The sequence below is a fragment of the Halichondria panicea genome, chromosome 3, assembly GCF_963675165.1.
Source record: "Halichondria panicea chromosome 3, odHalPani1.1, whole genome shotgun sequence".
NCBI classification, from domain to species: domain Eukaryota; kingdom Metazoa; phylum Porifera; class Demospongiae; order Suberitida; family Halichondriidae; genus Halichondria; species Halichondria panicea.
This window is the reverse complement of record NC_087379.1, coordinates 2,627,970-2,650,044: the sequence shown is the minus strand read 5'-3', so window position 1 is coordinate 2,650,044 and position 22,075 is coordinate 2,627,970. Positions and strand designations below refer to the sequence as shown.

The window sequence follows — 22,075 nt, the reverse complement described above, 5'->3', positions numbered from 1 at the left end:
ATAATTTTGAGACTAATAGGTGCAGTGGAGCATTGAGCATTATGCCAGCCTAATAGGCAAAAAGTATTAGCCTATTAGGCAATTTTTACCAAATGTTGGTAGAAAGTACTTATAGAAGCTCAATAGCATGAATAATGCAACCTTTACACGTACTTCTGAGCACATGGTCCACGTCGTGGCTAGACTGAATATATATGTATGGAAGGTGCTAGTAGTACTACTAGATCAGTCGACTTTTTTCTAAGATTTCTTTCACCAATAATACTTCTTTAGAAGATTATATAGAAGCGTCTGTGATGTTGCAGTGTAATTCTCGTTGATGATTTTGAGACTAATGGGTAAGCATTAAAGACTAATAGGTACATTGAAGACTAGACTAATAGGCAAAATTTTGAGCATAATTGGGCAAGGCCTACACACAGTACCATAACCACAGTACTATAACCACGTGCACAAAGGCTAAGTGCCTGTAATTTATATGCTTAGAGTATATATAGCTGAACCTTTATTATGTAATGAGTGTGTGTTCACTGTGAAGACACCGTTATTTGGAATGTGAGCAAGGAATGGTAATACAAACCAGAAGAGAATACCATTATGTATAGTAATAGGACTTTTTAGGCACCGACTTTTGACTCGTTTATGGTTATAATTATTGTTTCAACACTGTAGCAACAGATCTCAACCGAATGACAGATAAATTAGCTACAATATATTATACTACCGTATAAACAAAAGGCTACAAGTACAGTCTAGAACAGCTATTATGGAATGACAACACACTTAAAACACATAGTTAAAAAGAGTTTCTATACGATTCGAATCAGTAGTAGTCTATAGCCATTGTACTTCAATAGCGTTTTTAAGTGTTCAATCAGTCACCCTGCGTTGTTAGGTATAACTTTGGCTGTTTCATACATAGCACTAAGAGCAACGTAAGCCACTTCTTTGCGTCTCTCATTACGGCTCATCTTTTCCCAGGCGTCTGTTTTAATGTCCTTGAAGTGACGATCTTCTATTTTATCTTTATTGGTGACAGCTCTCACCAAGTAGTCGAGAAACGTCTCAAACTTCCTATCTTGGTAAATCTTGTAAGTTATGGCAGCTCCAAAGAGAATAACTATGGTCTGGTTGATGCTGAGGATTCGTGCTGGTGCATCATCAATAACGTGGTTGATTGGCACTAAGATAAACAGGAATGCTATATAAACAAAAACCAAGCCTGTCAAGATAGACAAACCAAAGATGAGCAGTAGGGCACAACAATGTTGATTGTTTTTAGTCCGGCAAAACCAATAGAAACAAAAAATCAAGAAACTTGAATAACAACAGCGTGCACATTTAGTTTTAGACCTTTTGATGCAATTAGCTTCCTCATCTTCTTTCTTTTTAATAACAAAAGGGCAATAACAGCATTTACCTTTATCCACCTGATTACTTTCACCCGTCTGAGTACTTTCCTCTTCCTTCATAATAGGACAACAGCAAACTATTGCTCTGCAGATTTTGTTACATCGGGATTGCCTCTCACGCTCTTCATTCCACTCGCGCGTGATTGTCCCTTCACTGTCATTCTCCACGATTGTCCCTTGACCTTCATCCTCATCGATAACACAAGGCCAAAGACAAAACAATATCCTGCAAATACAGTTACATGTGGACTGCCTCTGATGCCATTGGTACAACTTAAATAAGTTATAATAGGCAGCCTTTAATGTTAAGATAAAAGTAACAATCATAAGTCCGTAGAAAACCAGCATGCTTGTTGCATGGTGTGGTGTATGAATGAATCCCACCAGGATATGATATGAATGGATAAGCAAGCAAGAAATTGGCCCCATTATAATGTTGTACCACTTCTTGTTGGATCCTAAAGACAACTTGCACGACTGTCCTAAGCAGCTGCATCCTTTACAACACTGTTTATCAGTAGATTTAGTACGAGTACACAACTTGCGTATACACATCAAAAACATTAAAACGAGTACAAGCAAATCTTCAGCAAGCATCAAACCAGGTACACTAAATTCCAGGATTAGAGTCATTACAGATGACTCATTTCCACTCTTTGCTTCGGGAAAATAATAAATTTCGTCTTGTACAAAGAAGACCCGTTTATTGACTCCAATGCAATCAAGTACAATCACAAAAAGCACAAAAAGAAAACAACAAGTTACACTGATATATACAGTCATATTGACAGTTGAAATCTTTAACTCTCCCAGACCATGGCTGTCATTGTCTGCAGACTTGTCACTCCTCACAAAAATAAGTTTATTGTTTTCTACAAAATGATGTAGCAGATTCGCAACGAACAAAACTCCAAGAAATGGGAATACAAAGTGGAAAGCAAATGTATAATAGCTAAGATGTTGACCTCCATCGATATAACTACCATTGTGAAACTTTAACAATGTTTCTAAGCTCTCTCCTTTTGCATCGTAATCATCGCTAATTGGAGCAGCAATAGTTTGCATAGCTGTATACGACTTTAACTGTAATTTTGAAGAACAAAATGTTTTAAGAGACATATAATATTATTATTATTGCTAATTACTGGATTACATGCAGGGCCTATAATCAATGTACAAAACTACCAATTGAAGCTAATAATTCACTTACCCTTTGAGTTAGTAGCTGCATCATATCGATACTACTGTTTTCACAACTTGGCTGTAAATACAAATCGATTTTATTTGAACTTAACGTTGTGTCAGAAAACAGGAGAGAAGTGAACTGCAAACTTGCTATTGGTTGGAAGAGATAGAATGTCGATTCCGTCCAAAACCATACTTGAGTTGAACCTTCCTCCAAATAGTCTGTAGGACCGTCTGGGTTTTGAGTAAAATGATAGGTAACCCTTACAAACACAGGGTTAGAATAGTTTGCAGGAAAGAAAACCTTTTGGAGATTATAACGGTTTTTGTTGCTTATAATCACTTCGTTGACAAGCAAATCGTAACACTGGGAACAACTGTCCTCTCCTGCATGGGTCACACTGAGGTAAAGGTTCATGACCAGAACTTTCAGTCACTACTGGAGCAATATTCACAGGTGCACCACTAACAGCATTTCTAGCACTAACTAGAAAGAGTAGGTATTTGGATTCAGACATGACAATTGCAAACTAGTGTTCTGCTCACACCCTGGACAAAAACTATATATATACCACGTGCTATTGTCAATGCCACATTTCTTATAAGGATCAAGCTATTTTTAGCATCAAAAATGAAGTCACAATGCACATTTCATTGTCAAACTGAATGCTAATTACTCATTATACACATGCATGCACTAGCTCGATGTATAATTATATGTTAGTCAATTCACAGCATACACATAAGTTAGGGTTATGCATGTACACGTGACGTACATGTAATAGTTGTACCATGGATATCAAGGGGGAATACATAGAACTGCGCGAGGTAGTACAATAATAAACAATATAGCTTGTACTATGAACACCTATTGACAATTAGAAGCCAGGGCCGGCGGAACCGGTCAGGTTGGTCAGGCCAAAACCTGACCACTTTTCTTGCGTTCACTTATTTATTTGGTAACGGTCGTTAACATTAAAAATGAAAAATTAATCAGTTTGGTTACTCAACGGATCCCAGGCCGAGTTTTCGCTTTTATAACGGTTAGGCGAACAACTGGGCCTGGTACTAGTTGTCTGCGCATGCGTCAAATTTTCATTGTATATTTGTGGTCGGCAAAAATATTTAATAAATCAATAATAGAAATTTGTACACAGAAAATGCACAGAGTGAGTACACAAAAGATGCACATAGGGAGCTGCTTCACAAAGGCCTGGGGAGTTCCCAGTTGTGCTGCAGCACAATTACAGTGACCCAGGGCAACTTCAGGATGATTGAATGCCTTCAAATTACGTTTCAAAAAGATTTAGCAGGCTGCTGGACTTCTCTGATTCTAGGCCCCAACTCGTAACTCATTGCTTGAGAAAACGTAGATTCTCTTGATGTCTCTGAGCTACCCAGCAATGCTCGAATGAGCAGGTCATACTCCAGTCCTGTGTCTGTGAGTATAGGACAATATTAAAAGAAACCAAAGACGGTTAAACCCTTACCTCAAACTGTCCAGTCTCGTCCGTTAGTATAGCCAAGAGGAGCACTGTTGGGATAGCTGGATATTAGCCATTGCTCCTGTACAGAGAAGTAGACATTTTAAATACGTGTAGATCTATACATATTAAATTTCTCGGTTATAGTGTCATTGTCGACGAGCTGATGATGGCAGCACCAAGTTCTCTAGCTCACACTCTTCACTTGATCCACCATATTAATGATGAAACTATAGTCTACCTACATTCTTGCCAAACATGAACAAGACTTGATAGCATAGCCGGCCATAGGGCCCACACAAAAATATCTGACCTTATAAAATAAATAAATATAATAAATTGATAAAGCTTGACAAAGCTTTATACCTCTTCCCTTGTTGTTCAGTCTTCAGAATAAGCTTCAGAGAAGAGAGAAGCTTCAGCTAAGAGCCATTCCAATCGATTCCAATAATGATAAAACGGGAACTGACTTCTAGTACACGAATATAAATGTCACGAAAGTGAACGAGAATATCCATTCGTCAGAATCTGACGAACGACTGACGCATGCGCAGACAACTAGTACCACCAGTTGTTCGCCTAACCGTTATAAAAGCGAAAACTCGGCCTGGGATCGAGGCTAATAGACTAGTAGTACTAGCCTTCTTCGCAGCCTCTCCTTTTTCTGTTCTTTGTCACAGAAGAGAAATATTGGAGGAACAAAGAAAGAAAGAAGGAAGCAACTAAGAAAAAGGAGAGCCTGCCTTGCTAAGTCGTGTGATCCCCTACTGACGTCGACAAATTTTAACGAGCGTGGGCGAGAGAAAACCTCAATAACTGTCCTCCCACACAGTACTTGGAGCGCATTTACCAGGAACATAATCTGTTATGAACAGTACAGTACAGTGCAGTAGAGTCAGCCTAGTCTCGATTTCCAGCCTCTTTGCAAGAGTCTGGTGAACTTCACTATCACCACTCGTGTCAGGCCCTAAGTGCCGCGGTTAGATAACCTAGTAGTGATAATTGGGTGTTAACCAAATAGTGTAGTGTTAAGTGGGTGTTACCCACTGTGTGGTGAAATTCATGCAATCACTGAATGGGTACAGGTGTGGCCAAAAATCAGTGTGGAACATTTAGTTTATGACTTTCAAGATTTAGTACAATAATTATAGTGCAAGACTATGGAAAGACACATGAAGATGCAAGACGTGATAATTGAGAGTGCTAGAGCAATTGGGTGGGATCCATTATTTAAAGCCAGAGCAAATGAAAGCAATGTATTTGATCATTGGAGGAAAGGACACATTTGTGTCACTGCCAACCGGCTATGGAAAGTCAGTAATCTTTGCTGCATTACCTATGGCCTTTGACCAATTGAAAGGTGAACTAAAATTGCTGTATGAGTGTACCTATATATATACGCCTTTTTCTGTTTTGCAGGAACATCTGGAAGCATTGTACTTTGTATTAGTCCCCTCACTTTGCTGATGATGGATCAACAAAAAAAGTATGCAGCTGGAGGATTGACAGTGGAATACGTTGGAGAAGCTCAGACAGACCGTAGTGCTATTAACAGAGTACTGAAAGGAGAAGCTCAGTTGGTGTTCATCTCCCCAGAGAGCATATTAGCGAAGGGTATTTTTCGAAATATGCTTCTGTCACCACCGTATATAAAGAATCTCGTTGCAGTAGTAGTTGATGAAGCCCATTGTGTTAAAACCTGGGGAGATGATTTTCGAGTCGCTTTTTCGGAGATTGGAGATTTAAGGAGCCTCATTCCAGACAATGTCGGTGTTCACGCACTTACTGCTACCTCTACAACAGAAACATTTTACATTGTCAGTAGAAGGTTATGTATGGACGATCCTACTTTAATTGCCTCCCCTCCTTTCTGAGACAATATTTCTTATGAGGTTCACTCTAAGATTGACGTTGAAAGCCTTGGTGTAAAAATTGCTGATGAAATTCGAGAAAAACGGAAGTCATACCCTAAAACAGTGATTTACGTACGAAGTTATGCCGATTGCTCATCTTTATATATGGTGATTAAGTGCAGTCTCGGATCCTATATAACTGATCCACCTGGATGTCCCAATGTTAAAGGTCATCGACTAGTTGACATGTTTACTAGAGTGCTTTCTGTTAGCAAAAAAGAAGATGTGTTGAATTCTTTCACCTCAGTTGACAGCACATTACGTTTAGTGATTGCCACAACAGCTTTTGGAATGGGTATTGACTGCCCAGACGTACGAACCATTATTCATTGGGGTATGCCTTCATCAGTTGAGGAGTATGTACAAGAAACTGGGCGTAGTGGCAGGGATGGACAACCCTCACAAGCAATACTATTTGCGTCATAGTCTTGAGAAATACCTCTCACAATGTTCAGCGATCTTTTGTGGGAGAGGCATAAGTTCAGTGGCTGCAGACTGCTGAACACCTTGGAATTAAACAATATGTGTTAATATTATTGAGTTATGATAATAATTAATTAATACCTGCTTGTGAGTTCCATCTCCATACAACATGACGGAAACAACCCTCTGGACTAACAATAGTTGTTGATGCCTGCACTTCAACAATTGGGATGCAATAGTGCAAATAAGGGGGTATACGGTTTTCTGGGTTTGGTATCAGCAGCGAAAGCAGTGACATGAGAGTTGGAACCATCTTATAAAGCTCCAATCTCACTGTCTCCCAGCTGAATCGTTTCACTGCTTCATTGTTGTCCCTTAAAATTGAATCATGTTTATTTGTACCTATCTTCTTCATCTCATTTTTGATTGTCAGTGCCAACTGTGATAACAATGCCCTCTTTGCCCTAGGAGAGTTTACGGTACCAGAGGTAAGAGCGGTGTAACTCTTTCGGACCAAACGCCTAATGGCAGTCTGTCGAGTCAGAGTTTTGATAATGTACTTTCGGGTCTGCTGCGAATAGGGTACTACAACCTATAATTATACAATGTATATATGTGCACATAAACAGTGATATTTATAAATACATGTGATCAATGTACCTCAAAACTGGGCAAATTAGAGCTGCTTTGCGGTATCTGAGATGATGGTAGCTGAGTGGCTGCAGTTGTTCGTAGATTAGCTGCTGACATTGCTGCTGACGCTGATGGAATGGTTGCTGCTGACACTGGTGGAATGATTGCTGCTGACACGTACACCGGTGGAATGGTTGCTGCTGACGCTGATGGAATGGTTGCTGCTGACACTGATGGAATGGTTGGTACTGAAACAGATGATGGAATGGGTGGTGTGGGGGGTTCCTGCATAACTCTACTTCTTTTTGGCGGTGGTGGTAATAAGTTATCTTCTGCATGTCTTGAAAGCAGACCATTTATTAGCTCTGTTGCTTCCTTCTTTACCTTGCATAGCTTTTCTTGTTGAGCATGGACATTCTTCAGTTGTTTCTCGCACTGGTGACACAATAATTATACTGTCACTAGCACTAGTTTCAGGGATGCAATGCAGAGGTACTGGAAGGAGCTGCACAAGTACTTCTCTTGCTTCAGAACAGCTATGACCATTGAGCTTCTTTTGCCTTCGGTTGTCCGGCCAGAGACTCATTCGCACACAAACAGCAGTAGAGGCCCATATCTAGCTACTTTTTCGTGATGCAATAGCTTACGTAACAGTTTACACAACAGGCCACAACGGCCCACAAGGCACTTGACGAGCGGTTTCACACCCCAAGAAAATCTTGGGGTGTCTGCACGAACTGTTCATTGCAAGTTCACCCGACCATATACGAAGTATGGGAGGGCGTGGCCAGACTAGAGTCAGCCTTTGTGAGACCTTTAGTCAGTAGAGGAAGTATGAAAGACTAGAGTAGAGTAGACTATACTGCTGTAATAATTATATCTACTAATCAAGTGGGTCTGTTCTGAACTCAGGAAAAAAACTGAGCTAAATTTAGATATTTAGTCTCTTTAGTCTTTACTAGGTAAGCCCTCGTCTACGATGTTGATTCTGGCTTACTATCTACGATGCTAACAGCTTTTATTTAGAGTTTGCAATGCGTAGGCATGCTGTGGCTCTTTGCTCTGTCAGGCTCCGCCCAGCTAGTGATTCCCCACGTTCATTTTCACTTGTCTACCACTCGTCTACCGTCAGGCGACTTAGCAAGGCAGGCTCTCCTTTTTCTTAGTCTCTTCCTTCTTTCTTTCTTTGTTCCTCCAATTAGTCCCGTATTTTATCTTATTGAACTATGACAAAGAACAGAAAAAGGAGAGGCTGCAAAGGAGGCTATAGTAGTACCGCAGGACAGACTATCTAGTGTCAGATCTAGCTGCTAGCCAAAAGAAAATGTCTCTCTCCAAACTGCAATCGAGTTCCTTTCAGTGTCCTCACATTGGTGCCTCTCCAAACCGGTATCATTCACCGTCTCAGAAATTTTAGGTGCAACCTCATATACCTGTACCAATATTAATTTTTGTGATTGTCTCAATTAAAATGTCAATTTTAAAATTCATTAAATATTACTCAAAATGCACCAGAATGCACCAGCAAGCACCATTCAAAAAAAATTTCCCGGGGGAGGACCCCCGGACCCCCCTTTATGAGTCCGGCCTGACCACTTCATATTTGCTTCCTCCGGCTCTGGAAGCTGTTATCCAACCCATTTACAACTGAGTAGTAGTAAACTCTCTTTGATCCCCCTGCCGTGCATGTGCACTGTGCACATTTTGTGTGCGTGTGCTTGCACTTGACAACCATATTTACAACTTCAGATATCCACACATTTTTTGCTTTCCACAAATTTTGTCTTGGCAGCCTTTTTTTAAAAGAGAAGGTCTTTAAAGCGTGGAGTAGGCCCTAGTAAATTACGCTTTTTTCACCCATTATTCTGAGTTCAAGTTTACATTATCCCTTTCCTTGCCATTCGTGAAATCTGGAACAGGAGCGTCTTTAGGTCGATCAATTAGTGTGGATCCGGCCTCACCACGCCTCCATGTCATTCTATTAGTCTAGATCCGGCTAGCAATTCTAGCTGGGACTCCCAGTTCTAGCTCCTTTTGTTTAGCGTGTCAGAGACTGGGAGAAGATGATTGGCACTCCCTGGCTCCTTTGGATGTACAGCTGTCCAGATCCCTAGAACATACCCTCCATTCTGACGAGTTATCAGTGCATAGGGTGCTTACTAGATTCTTGCCAGCCAGTACAGTTCAAGCTACACACAGCACCGCTCAACTATTCTCTACCCCATTATCTAGCTAAATCTGGTCCAACTAGACAGCAGACACAGCTAGTTAATTCAGTAAAGCCAGGGGTAGCCCTACTTCTACGGTTGTTCAGTACCCACGGTAACAATTCCTCTGGGCTGGGCTAACTAGTTGAGCCACGCCTCCCAATTCTCAAGGCTAGATGTCTCTGTCTAGCTGCTTCTTCAGCTTCTTGCTCAGTTTTGTGGCTTAGAGAAAGGCCAGCTACTCAGGGGGAAGAGTCCAGATGAAAGTCTGGCAGCCAGGTGACGTCCAAACGGTCAGTTATTCTTTCCACCAACTTTTTAATCTAGTCTAGTCCTTGCACTGCTACTACTACTACTGCTACTCTTCCTACTACTACTGCTGCTACTCTTCCTAGCTAGTCAAAGGTTTTTTTTTTTTATTTTTTTTTTTATAACTACATATGCACAAAGAGACATCAAAGCTTACATCAAAGGACACAGATTTTTAGCCTACTTGACTGATAAGGCCGTTACCTAGACTACAGTTTGTTTGTCAGGGAGGAGCTCACATACAACTTCATCTAATTCATCATAACGATTCCTTACCCATTGTTGTAATTTCTACAACAGATTGCCAAGGAAAGAGTCCCCCCTTAATAAATATTCTATACAAAAAATGTGTCCAGAAATACTTTAGTTCCGGAGATATTTGATGTTACACATCTTTTTTTACGATTACACCCATTTTCACCTATAACGATTTCCCACTACAACAACTTTTGGAAATATTTTTGTACAGTGCAACAACCAAAGAGAGTAGATTTTTTTTTTTGGTACACATTTTTTACATTTTGTGGCATATCTTCTATAGTAAAAGTGATATGATCTATTTGAGTGCAGGTACTGAAAGTTCAACTATTGGCGCTTCCATTGGACCACCACCTGTTACATCACATGACATCATCAGTATAAAATGGCTGTCTGAAGATGTGTACTTCCGAAAATATGTTAGGAATAGAAGTAGCTTATTTGTTTGAGTTAAGATCTGAAATTTGTTGTGCATGTACCTGAGTATATTGCTCATCTTTTGAGCTTCAACGGAAGTCTGGGCTACTAGTAAGTTCTGAGAAATACTGCATTTTGTTGTTTTTTGGTGGCAAATATGTTAGGAATACAACTTTCGATTTTATATTAGTTAAGGTCTGATTTTTGAGCAGCATGTACTACAATAGTGTACTTTTCATCTGTACTAACTTACAGGAGTTAGGCTAGCCTCTTCTTTGCTAGAGCGGCCCATCTTGTCAAAAACAGTGCTTTTTATGACTTTTGGGGCGATTTGGCTACGTGGTAAGCTCAATTGCCACGCCCCTGTGACACGGAATGACCAGCACCAACTGTGTATTTGCAGGTAGACATCACATGACCTTTGGATGTAGCAAATAACAACAAGATGATTTGTGATGTCACAAATCAATGAATATCATTGCATACGTCAGCAAAAGTAGCAAAACGGAGCAAAATCACCGTTTTTGACAAGAAGGGCCGCTCTAGCAAAGAAGATACTTGTTTAGCTCCTGTAAGTTAGTGCAAATGAATTTTACACTATTGTAGTACATCCTTCTCAAAAATCAGACCTTAACTAGCATAAAATCGAAAGTTGTATTCCTAACATATTTGCCACCAAAAAACAACAAAATGCAGTATTTCTCAGAACTTACTAGTAGCCCAGACTTCCGTTGAAGCTCAAAAGATGAGCAATATACTCAGGTACATACACAACAAATTTCAGATCTTAACTCAAACAAATAAGCTACTTCTATTCCTAACATATTTTTAGAGGTACACATCTTCAGACAGCCATTTCATAGTGATGATGTCATATGATGTAACAGGTGGTGGTCCAATGGAAGCGCCAATAGTTGAACTTTCAGTACCTGCACTCAAATAGATCATATCACTTTTACTTCAGAAGATATGCCACAAAATGTGAAAAATAAAAAAAATAAAAAAAATCTACTCTCTTTGGTTGTTGCACTGTAGCTTATTTGGTATCGGCATAATTTTGCATGGTGTTAGTGCGCATGCGTTAGTTTATTCACCAGAATCTGGGGAATCCCCTTTCTTCTTTCTCTCATCTATTTTCTATCTTTGTACATCAGCTTAGCTCTCTATATATAGTCTCATGAATCAGACACCAGAGGTGCGGCTGATTCATGAGACTAAGCTCTCCATTGCGTTGTTCCAGATTGCTTTCACACTAATCTGAAGCCAGAAGAGGCTCTCATCTACCGGCCTCTATGACGGTTGTATGGTCAGGATGTCTTACCTTGGATCTGTACAGGCTATCAGTATGGGAAGTGTATGGTGCCTCAAACTGCTACTCGCGAAGACAACCCGGCTATAGGACCATCCTAGACGTAGATCTTAAAACTAGTGTTCAAGCCTTCTAGACCAACGCAATAGACGGCATAAGCCGCAGCTTCACAGAACTCAGTCATAGAGATGAAGTATTACGGAACATAATAGTAAACGGACTAATTTCCCGTATAATTTACTAAGGTTTTACGTTCGTAGTACGATTACCCATATTCTGGGTAATTTGAAGCGCATGCGCACTATCACCCCTGCAATAGGTACCAGGCCGTATTTTAATCGGCCTTGAATCTCGGCTAGAATGGCCTAAGAGATATAATATATACATCACCCAACCTTGCCACAAGTTAACGCTATAATCAACTTTAACGCCATAAATACTCAGCCTTGTTTGAATATACTTATACTTGAGTCGTTCCTATACTATAACAAAAAACAGTGCAGATGCATGACTATACGTCAGAGAAAGCTGAAACTGAAACCTGTATACAATCTTATGATACTGCAAAATCTCATAGTAAAACTGACATACAGAAATAAATAATTACACAGAGTTGAAAAGCCCGATCTGAATCCAAACTGGTTGTTTGAGAGCTGTTTGTTCGAATAAAGGTAAATTAAATCACAAGTTGCTGTGCTTTCCTTGTTTCTTTGACTCCTTTCTTCATGTATATAGCAGGTATAGCAATGATATATAATCTACCCTTATAAACTACTACGATCATACACTAACAGAAGATGTAATACAAGAGATATACTCACAAGAATGAAAGAGTGGCATGAAAGTGCTGACTCAGTAGGTTGAATAGGTTGAAGGCAAATTCGAGGCCAAAATTGCTTGCATAGTATACGTCGTTACCCAGGGGGGGGTCGGACAAAGATGATCTGTTACGTAATGAATTCTTAGCCTTATTCCAAACCGTCATAGAGCATAATTATTTCATGTTAAAATGAGGGAAAATCGGTCTATAGGAAGGAGGTTTTGCACTCTGTACCACAACTGAAGCTATATCCTTGAGATTGTAAGCATGCAGTTCCAATAGGTTTGTGAGCTACTATACATTATACTGGTCATACAGACTGAGCTAAGGAGATTCTACTGTCGGATACTCTCATCAGCTTGTGCAGCATCACAGCCGGTCAGGGCAAGGTATTACTTCTATAATTAATTATAGACTACAGGGAAGCTATAGCTGTACTTTCTTGAATAATAAGATAGTGAGGCACAGAGATAATAGCTCAAGATTTCTTGTGCACATTTGTATTAAACTTCACAGAGAAGAAAAAGAAGGTTGAGATAGACATATCCACTCCACTGAATGTCCGCCATGTTGGGATGCAGAATATGGACCAATTCACCAACCCAGTTGGGAGAAGCAACTTTCCCATGGAGGTGAGTTCAACCAAGCAAACCATTGTGAATAAACATATCACTAAAATGTCTATTGAAACCCCTCTACGTAACCCCTCTATGTATCTCTCTCGACATGATTAAAATGCTTATACAAGTGGCACCTACTATAGTAATGAGTACTACTGGGGGTGCTCCTGAATGGTTTGCTTGCACTCATCACACACGAGTTCCGGAGCCATTGATAACAGGAGGGGGGGGTAGTTGAACATCTTTCAGCCATAACTTAGTTCTAATGATCCTATTTCGAAAGTTTTATGAAAATTATTACAGTATCTGGCGACAATGGCAGCAGAGGGACAACTAGCCCACATCTCACCATACGAGAGCATCCGTAAAGTGAGGGACCTCATTCACAAGGGGAACGTCCACACCAAGGAGATCATTCTCTCGATCAGTGCTACAGAAATCGTCATCAAAGATGGATCAACCAGAGTGAGTGTTTGTAACTATATGTATATGCACAGATCTATTAATTCATAAAGTTTTTGTAGTTTTGCAAAGGTGATCAATATTGAATTCCGTATTATAAATAAAATTCGTCCCAAATTTCTTAGCAATAATTATCCCTTCAAATACCCAATCTAGACGTCACTGAATGTGATCCCACTGGCCTATGTGATAGAGGGCAAGTACATACAGGACGGTGGTGGTAATGTGCTGATGGTGAGCTTCCAGGATCCTGGCACCAACCAACCCAGAGTCCACTTCTTTCAGTGCACCAAAGCTTCGGTATATAAATCATGTTTATCCATAATGTCACAAGTGCCATACAATGCCTTGCATGCGTCACATACATATATACATTTGTCGACATAACTTTAACACAGAGAGAAAGAGTCGTCAGTTCCTATACATTTTTGCACTAGTTTATCACAATTTTCGTTGGCAGGCTGAGATTATTTGCAATCAAGTGAACCAGGCGAAAAGACTTGTCCCGAACAGCCAGAGGAGTAACAAGGTACTGACACACATGCATAATTATTTTCATGCTTATATACACTGGTGCCAATAATCAGGGTTCAAAGGTGAGGGCTGGAATTGACCAATCACAAGCTATGAGAGAGAATTGGATTCTCGAGCAGCGGCCGTCTAGTCCACCCCCACCATTCACACCACAACATATGTCACAGACAACGTACACCCCCTTCCCACCAAGTACATATCCACCCCCTCCATCAGGCTCACCACCTCCACCAGCTGCACAACCTCCACCCCCACCAGGTAAGTATCAAAATAGCTGTAACGAAACTAGCTATAGATCTAAATATATAATTGCATGGCAAAAACGCCAAATGTAAAGGTTTTATTTTCTGTCCTATAGGTATGCCATTTCCTGCCGGCACAGCTTCCAGCAACAGCCCACTTCTCCCTGGAAACAATATGGCTGGTAGTCCACAGTCGTCAACTGGGGCATTCCCCTATCAGACACCGAATTACCAGGATGATGTGAGTAGATTCATTATGCTACAAGAAGCCAATTGTGTTTCAAGTCGTCTTCTACGACAGCAAAAACATAAGAGATTTGTTATATTGATTTATGGAATGCATGATGTTAAAGGCAATTATAATTATCCCCTACTAACTCCCCTACCACCCAAATGCTATATATATACAGAAAAATAAAATTCAGTGTTTGTATTAATTACCTATCCTCACAGGGCCATAGGAAACAGGGTGACTTCGTGAGCAGAGCCAGCTCCAAATACGTGAGCAATGTTCACAAGACTGGTCACGGTGGCGGAGCAGACGGTGAGATTAAGAGAACCATCAAGGCTGCAAAGATACAAAGAGACGTGGTAAGAAGTACATTTAAGCCTTAAACATTTCAGTATCGCCAATCTTTGTTGAATACTGTATAGCGGAATATTTTCGTAGGGTAAAAATTTTGTTTTATTAAGCCTTAAACATTTCAGTATCGCCAATCTTTGTTGAATACTGTATAGCGGAACATTTTCGTAGGGTAAAAATTTTGTTTTAATATTCAATCTGAAAGCGGTGGTTTTCGGAGAAAAATTCATTAGCTGCATGATTATGACTTCATCACGTGCACTATAATTATTGCATGTGTTCCAGTACACCACGCCAAATATTTTTCGCAGGGAACATAATATTTGTCGAGATCAGCTCGCCCACTAAATACTGAATTTTTTACCCCACGAAAATTACTTGCTATACTACTTGCAGGTACATAACTTCGTTTTCTACCTAAAGCAAAGCCTCTATTATGGGAACATGTCAAGCATATCTACCCACCTCCAGGACATTCTGAACCACGTGTTTGATGACCTGGAGAAATTCATGCAGCTCCTCAAAGACAAGGCAGCAGCATGGACAGAACTGGAGAGAAAGAGTCAGAAGTCAAGGAGAAAGAAAAATGATTGTATGAGTCTGCGATAACATAGTTTATACACTCCGAGTAAATGTGTTTCAAACACTAATATGCATGTAAGATTAAAAAAAATTTTTTTCTGAAATTTTCACTTTCAATTTCTAATTTTTTTCTAGCTGCACTTGAGGCCCTGAAAAGGAAAGCAGACCCGCCCAATGAGCAAGAGTTCATCAGCACGTATCAGAAGTGCAAGTACGGCATCAACCAGATTGCCAAGTTGGGTCATCACTTGAGCTCCCCCTCCGCAGGACAGCTGGTCAAAGAGGTTTTCAAGTACATTCAACACTTCATTCACCTCAACAAAGGGTAAGTGGGATAGCTATTGAGTTTCTTTGCACTTTACGCTTTGAGGGGATATAATGGGAACACATACTAACATATATTGTAGAGTATAGCTAATGTTGCAATTTATATAGCAACTAATCAAAATACAGGAGTCCATGCACATAGCCAGTTGAATTTATAGTAGTCATTCAATGGATAATGAAAAAAAATGACCCAAGTCACAAACAATTCTGACAACCCCATGATCTAAATTTGTTGTCTCACGCATGCATACACAGTCCCCAGCTAGCTTCCGGAGTTATTGTGCCTCTGTTCACAAGTAGTGCTTGTAGTCTGATGACAAGGAAACTATCACCAAGGGAACAGGAATTATGGAATCAACTGGGAATGAACTGGATCATGACAATGTACCAATACTACAGCATAAAATATTAAAACTATACCTGTACTGCAACTACCAGGCCTTAAATATTTCCTAGTTGTACTGCATTGTATTTAAGTGTATGAAGTGTTTTACATTTGCCTTTTAAGAATCTACTATAACGACTAATGACTGAGAGCACAGGCATTCATATAGTTAAAAAGTTACCTCTTAAGTATCCGGTCAGGAATTTATTCGCCAATACCCTCTCGATCCCACAGTGACAACTGGCCCCCTACAAGGCCGCTACCGCAGGAATACATCATCGAGTTCACAGATGGCTGCATCCCTCCTAACCTCCACAACTCCTCGGACACACCTGCCAACTTCCCTACCCTGGACACCATCCCTCGAGAGCAGAGGAGTGAGGACTACTCAGATGTCTACGATGGAGACCAAGTGGAGGAGTCGTCTGGTCTGATGATCAACCCTGCAGTGATGGCTGCAGTGGCATCTAAAGCAGCTATGGTGTCCAGTCCCATTCTACCCGCTTTTGTCCACAGAAGATCAGTGAGTACAGTACATGCTAGTACTTTTAGAGAGAGTTTGCGTAGATCTCTCACAAGTATTCTTTTCCGCCACTCTCTCGTACTATTCTCTTTCTTCCACCTTTTTTCTCCGGCCTCTCTTTTCTTTCCTCACTATTTATGCCTCGGTGCGCATGCGCAAGTGAGGTATACGGTAGTGTGTTTGTGTGTCTGTGTGTGTGTAGACTAGCTGCTACAGCTGCTCAAGGATCAATGAAGTGCAAGTAAGAGTTTCTATAGGCTTCTAGTCATGTTTTCAATTCGTGGATTTGCAAAATAATGCTTCGTTCTCGCTAGTCTTGCTTACTTGGAATGCCATTGCAGCCTTTTCAGAAGAGCACGTAGCCAAACTTGTTTACCGAGTGTTGCTACTCTACCTAGTAGTTAGCTCTGCACTAGAACGCTAGCTATTTGTAGCTGCAAGAGTGAGAAGAGAGTTGCAAGGCTCTACTGATGCAGCCGTTAATCTTAGTTGAACGTTTGGCATCGATCGTTTTTAACAACAATCATGGTCGATCATTACCCACTCTTAGAGTTTTGGATTCTGCCTGCATGCAGTAAAATTAATCAATGCAAAAAATGTTCATCAAATATTTGTGATTATAATATAAGATGATATTGTGAGTGTATAAAAACGTTTTTTGTTATGTATCAGGTGAGGTACAAAGAATCTTAGCCTAGAAATGCATTTCCAAGCACACCTGTAGTAATTGGTAATGATCAATCATGATTGTTGTTAAAAACGATCGATTGTTTTTAACAACAATCATGATCGATCATTACCCACTACTCTTTGAGTTTGCATGCAGCAAATTGAAAAAATGTTTATCATGTGTATATATTAGTAGCTTTTATTGCTTTGGCATCTCCACCGAGGCATCAGCACCTGCGGTGCTTTCATTATCTAAGGCATTATTTTTTTAAGTGTATACTTGTATAATGTTCTTATTGCCATATCCAGAGCGATACGAGCATCGAGAACAAAGCATTTGGAGGTTTCTCCACTCGCTCCCAGCAGAGTCTCAACTCAGACGGTAGTGAACAGGACGACAGCAGGAAGATGGCCAAGGTCCTTGTGGACTATCAGGTGAGGGTACAAAGAATCTTAGCCTAGAAATGCATTTATATTAGCCAAGCACACCTGTAGTAATTCTGAAATATCATTGGGTATACAGACCGCTATAAGGTATTCTGTAGGTGCTCCATCCATGCATGCAATTCAATACCCTTTTAGTTACCTCACATTACACATGGAGACATCATAAAACAATTTTGCCCTTATCGTTTCGACCTAAAAGCACCTGACTTTGTACAAACTCCATGCAATGCAGTTTCATGCTTATTTATAATTGAAGCAAATTTATCACTCCATACTATATTTAACTCAACAAGGCGTCTGCACTGGAGGAGCTGACCATTCGTCGTGGAGAGAAGGTTGAGGTGCTGGACGATAGCAGGAAGTGGTGGAGAGTCAAGAACAAGCTTGGATCTGAGGGATTTGTACCGATGAACCTGCTTGAAGTTATCATCTATAAAAAGAAGACGAGTAAGCTGTTATACAGACATACTCCAATCACCAACCATTTAAAATTTAGATTTTGTAATCAGTATTCTGTCTGAACTCTAGCAAAAGAATATGTCTATTCTGTATAGATGATCTGCGTCAAGCTGATGAAGTGATCAATATCCATGGTCGTATTGTACCAGCTCCGCCCAAATTCACCCCTCCATCTGTGCCATCTCCTAACACCAACAAGAGACAAGGATCCAACTCCGCTAAATACGTGAGTCAATTTTTTATTGCTAATTAGGACAGCAACACTTTGCTGAGAAAGTACGTTGTCCTGTGCATCCCAATGCTACGTATAGGAGGCTAAAATGCATGGCAGCTATACATTTCTTAGAGGTAGAAAATCAATCATGGTTGCAGAGAATAAACTATACCAAAGTTTCTTTATTCCTCCAGTCTCCCCAGAGCCAGTCTCAGCAGCGAGGCAAGTCCCTCTACCCACAGTCACTACCCACCCTCACAGAGGTATCAGAGTCTCGTACTTCTACCATGTCACGTGACCAGCAACATCTTCCACCGCCCCCCAACTTTTCACCAGCCCCGCCACCAATGCAACGAGGCTTCGGAGCCCCACCACCTCCACCTCCACCATTTGGAGTTGGAGCACCCCCTCCACCCCCTCCACCACCCCCTGTGCCTGTGCCCGTACAACAAATGAGCCTGAACGATATGAATAGTCAGCACAAACTAAAAACAGCTCAACAAGGTAAATCATTTATAGGCATTATGACAAGTGTATCACTTTTCTTCACAGGACAATAGGCGTTAAATTAATCACAAAAATTAACGTGGATACTTTCCTTTCAAACATACAGGCAAATCTCAAAGGAAGAAGCTCAACAATGTTCCTGAGAATGGAATTGATATTGCTGCAGCCATAAAGTCAAGAAAGCCTCTTCGGAAAACATCAAGCAACATTAAACTAGAAGGTAAAGAGAATGTGTTAAGTATACCAAATGAAGCACAAGCTGTACTGAACAGGAATGCATGTGTGTTGATCGTGAATATGCGTGCTAGCCAATCTCAAAACAAGATGGTTCCAAATGCTCCATGAATAATAACAGTAACTGTGAATCCTATCTCTTGCTACATGTAGGTGTGCCTGAGTCGCCTGCACAAGCTGAAATTGAGACTAGGTTCAAAGCAATGAATCTCTCGTCTGGTAACCCTAAAGGTGAGAATCTGTTAAATCTCTGACCACACAGCAATTAATACTAGTTCTTGCGCGTACCTATACAGTGAACTGGCCCTCATTATCCTAATTACAATATTTTCGTAATATGAACTTTGTAAAATTGGCATTTTGTGTATATACAGAGGATAATGACGGAGGGTATGCAGTTCTTCCGTGGAAGGCAGACACGGCTCAAATCAAACAATGGCTACTGAAGAACGGATACCCAAAGTAAGCACTAAATCGTAGAAATTATGCGTGCTTTGAACAAAGAAGTATAATTATGATAATGTATATGGAGACACTATGCACAATGTCATGGTAATGTAATTTGCTCTGGCTAGGTGTGCTGACAAGGTAAATGTTAAGTCAGGTGAGGGTCTCTACCAGAAGAACAGAGATGAGCTGAAAAACCTGTTTGGAATGAGTGACGGAACAAGACTGTTCAGTCACATGCAGAAGGACAAAGCAAGGGTGAGCTGATAAAAAGAACAGCTTTGTACCTCTGCGTGCGTACAAGGCTCTATAATTATAATTCCAATAAGTATGATATGCACCGTACAAACTGGTCACACTATCTTTTCCAGGCTGAAAGAGAAGGAGGAGCTGTTAAACAGTCAGAATTCCAAGTAAGCAAACAGCCCATTGCAAATAACATGCTGAACACCCAACTACAATAATTACAAGAACAAGAGAATAACCATCAACCTATAATAATAATACTCAACCATATTTTCACAGAAACTGATGTTGTCCCGCAAGGTAGCTGCCGATGCTGGACAAAACAACGAGCCGACCATTACCAGAGGCTGCATGGGGGAAGGGGTCGTCACAAGTACAAGACGATGTATGTGGAGTATAATGGCTTTAACTAATAATAATACACTTTTAAGTAGAAAGTTATGTGAAGTGAAATATAAGCTATGTACTATTTCAATATAGTAGCTCATACTTCACATCACCTAATTAGTAATGCATAGTTTATGGGTGGTTATGCATTCTTTAATTCGTACCCCTACAGTCTGCACCACCAAAGCCGACATGGCAGGAAGAAATGGCCAGACGAAGGGGCAACAAACTCACAGAGAAGGAGACTGTGTTGGACGACACAATGCCTCGAGGGAGAGACCGCCTTAGGCGAAAAGACACACTCGATACAAGATCAAAAAATGATACGAGAAGACGAGATGATGACCGTGGAAGCAGGAAGGAACGATCTAGACGTGACTCAGATAGATATGATGATGATGATCGTGGCAAACGTGGTCGCTCACGAAAGGCAAGTCGTAAAACCGGCAATTCAGATGATGAGGGGTATAGGACCAGACGTAGGGGTCGTGGCAAAAGGGACGCCTCTAGCGATTATGACTCAGACTATGAAGACAAGCGTAAGCAGAGAAGAAGACAGGGCAAACGTCGTGGACCCACTAACATTGATGATTTTGATGAGGATAATTACAGTGATTCAGATTCGTATAGTAGCGATTACTCTGGCTCAAGTTCTGGAAGTGACAGTGATGACAGTCAAAGAAGGAGAAAACGCAAGAATCGATCTAGCTCTAGTGTGTCAGACCTCACAGGCACGGCTTGGGCTCTTAGTGGTGAGAAGGGATCCCTCGATAACATCGGCCAACGGATCAAGCAGCAACAAGCCGAGATAAAGAAGCAACTAGCTGCCCTCACACAGCTACAAAGTCAGACCGGAGTTAAGGCACTCCCCCCACAGCACCAAACGGTCCTCCAGAAAGACTTGGAGAAGTTGGAACAGCTACAAGCCAAGCTACGCCACAAGCAGGGTGATCAAAACCTTCAAATGCAACTCCTTGGCCAGCAATTGCTCCTTTGTGAGCACTTGAAGGAAGCGCAGCAGGTGATCGTTCCTGGTATAGGACCGAGCCCGCCAGGACAGAACATTCAAATGCAAATGATTCAGCAACAACAGCAAGCTTTCGCTCAACAGCAGAGACAGCTCATGTTCGGACAGATGCAAGCGGAACAACGACGACAGATGATGCTGGCTGCCGAGCAACAGAGACAGATGCAGATGGGACTCATGCCAAGCACACCATTCGCTAGTCCACAGCAGTCATTTGGGATGGGAGGAGGAATGCCTCAGATGTACAGTCCGTATGCAGGAACTGTAGGATACTTTTAGTAACAGTTACGTAGCTACTGCTTAATATTATGAACCAACTTCACAATTATTCTGACTCACATTACATGCAAATATTTATTACATGAGTTGCTTTGCACCACTTGAATGTATATACATACCAGGTGAAATACATTACTATAAGGGCCTCAGGCGACCACAAACTTTAAGTATAGCTGGTTATTTTCGAGGTTTTGAACATTGACCCAGAAACACAAGTGCCTCGAAAATTGAGTATTGAAACCTCTCTACTGTAGGCGTGTGGTCATTTATGACAGGATACATGTAATAATGCATGAATGTATATGCCAGCTATGTGACATGTACAACTTCCTCGTTGGAAATTTAGGTAGACTATAATTTCATGATGGCACCACTCAGCTAAAATTGATGCATATAGGCCAGGCACTGAGTAAGTAGCTAACAATGGCTGGTTAAAAAGTATGTTTGTGTTCATCTTCCCGGATTTTTCTAGTTCCATGCAATGGAGGTGGTAGGTTAGCATAGTAACACTTGCATGGCTGACGAGTACAG

At 40.8% G+C, this 22,075-nt stretch overlaps 3 long non-coding RNA genes and 1 pseudogene across 3 annotated transcripts; 1 reads left to right on the top strand and 3 right to left on the bottom strand.

Moving 5' to 3' along the window:
• Positions 1 to 642: 642 nt before the first annotated feature.
• LOC135332825 (uncharacterized) lies at positions 643 to 3,596 on the bottom strand. The gene is made up of 3 exons (XR_010393646.1): positions 3,466 to 3,596; positions 2,623 to 2,984; positions 643 to 2,495 (listed from the first exon to the last, which is right to left on the bottom strand). It is a non-coding gene; the product is annotated as an uncharacterized LOC135332825 (long non-coding RNA).
• A 125-nt stretch (positions 3,597 to 3,721) lies between these two features.
• LOC135332823 (uncharacterized) lies at positions 3,722 to 4,392 on the bottom strand. The gene is made up of 2 exons (XR_010393645.1): positions 4,088 to 4,392; positions 3,722 to 4,036 (listed from the first exon to the last, which is right to left on the bottom strand). It is a non-coding gene; the product is annotated as an uncharacterized LOC135332823 (long non-coding RNA).
• Positions 4,393 to 6,286: 1,894 nt separating this feature from the next.
• LOC135332953 (uncharacterized) lies at positions 6,287 to 7,845 on the bottom strand. The gene is made up of 3 exons (XR_010393696.1): positions 7,078 to 7,845; positions 6,559 to 7,009; positions 6,287 to 6,500 (listed from the first exon to the last, which is right to left on the bottom strand). It is a non-coding gene; the product is annotated as an uncharacterized LOC135332953 (long non-coding RNA).
• A 4,757-nt stretch (positions 7,846 to 12,602) lies between these two features.
• LOC135333238 (uncharacterized) lies at positions 12,603 to 21,639 on the top strand (annotated as a pseudogene).
• Positions 21,640 to 22,075: the final 436 nt, after the last annotated feature.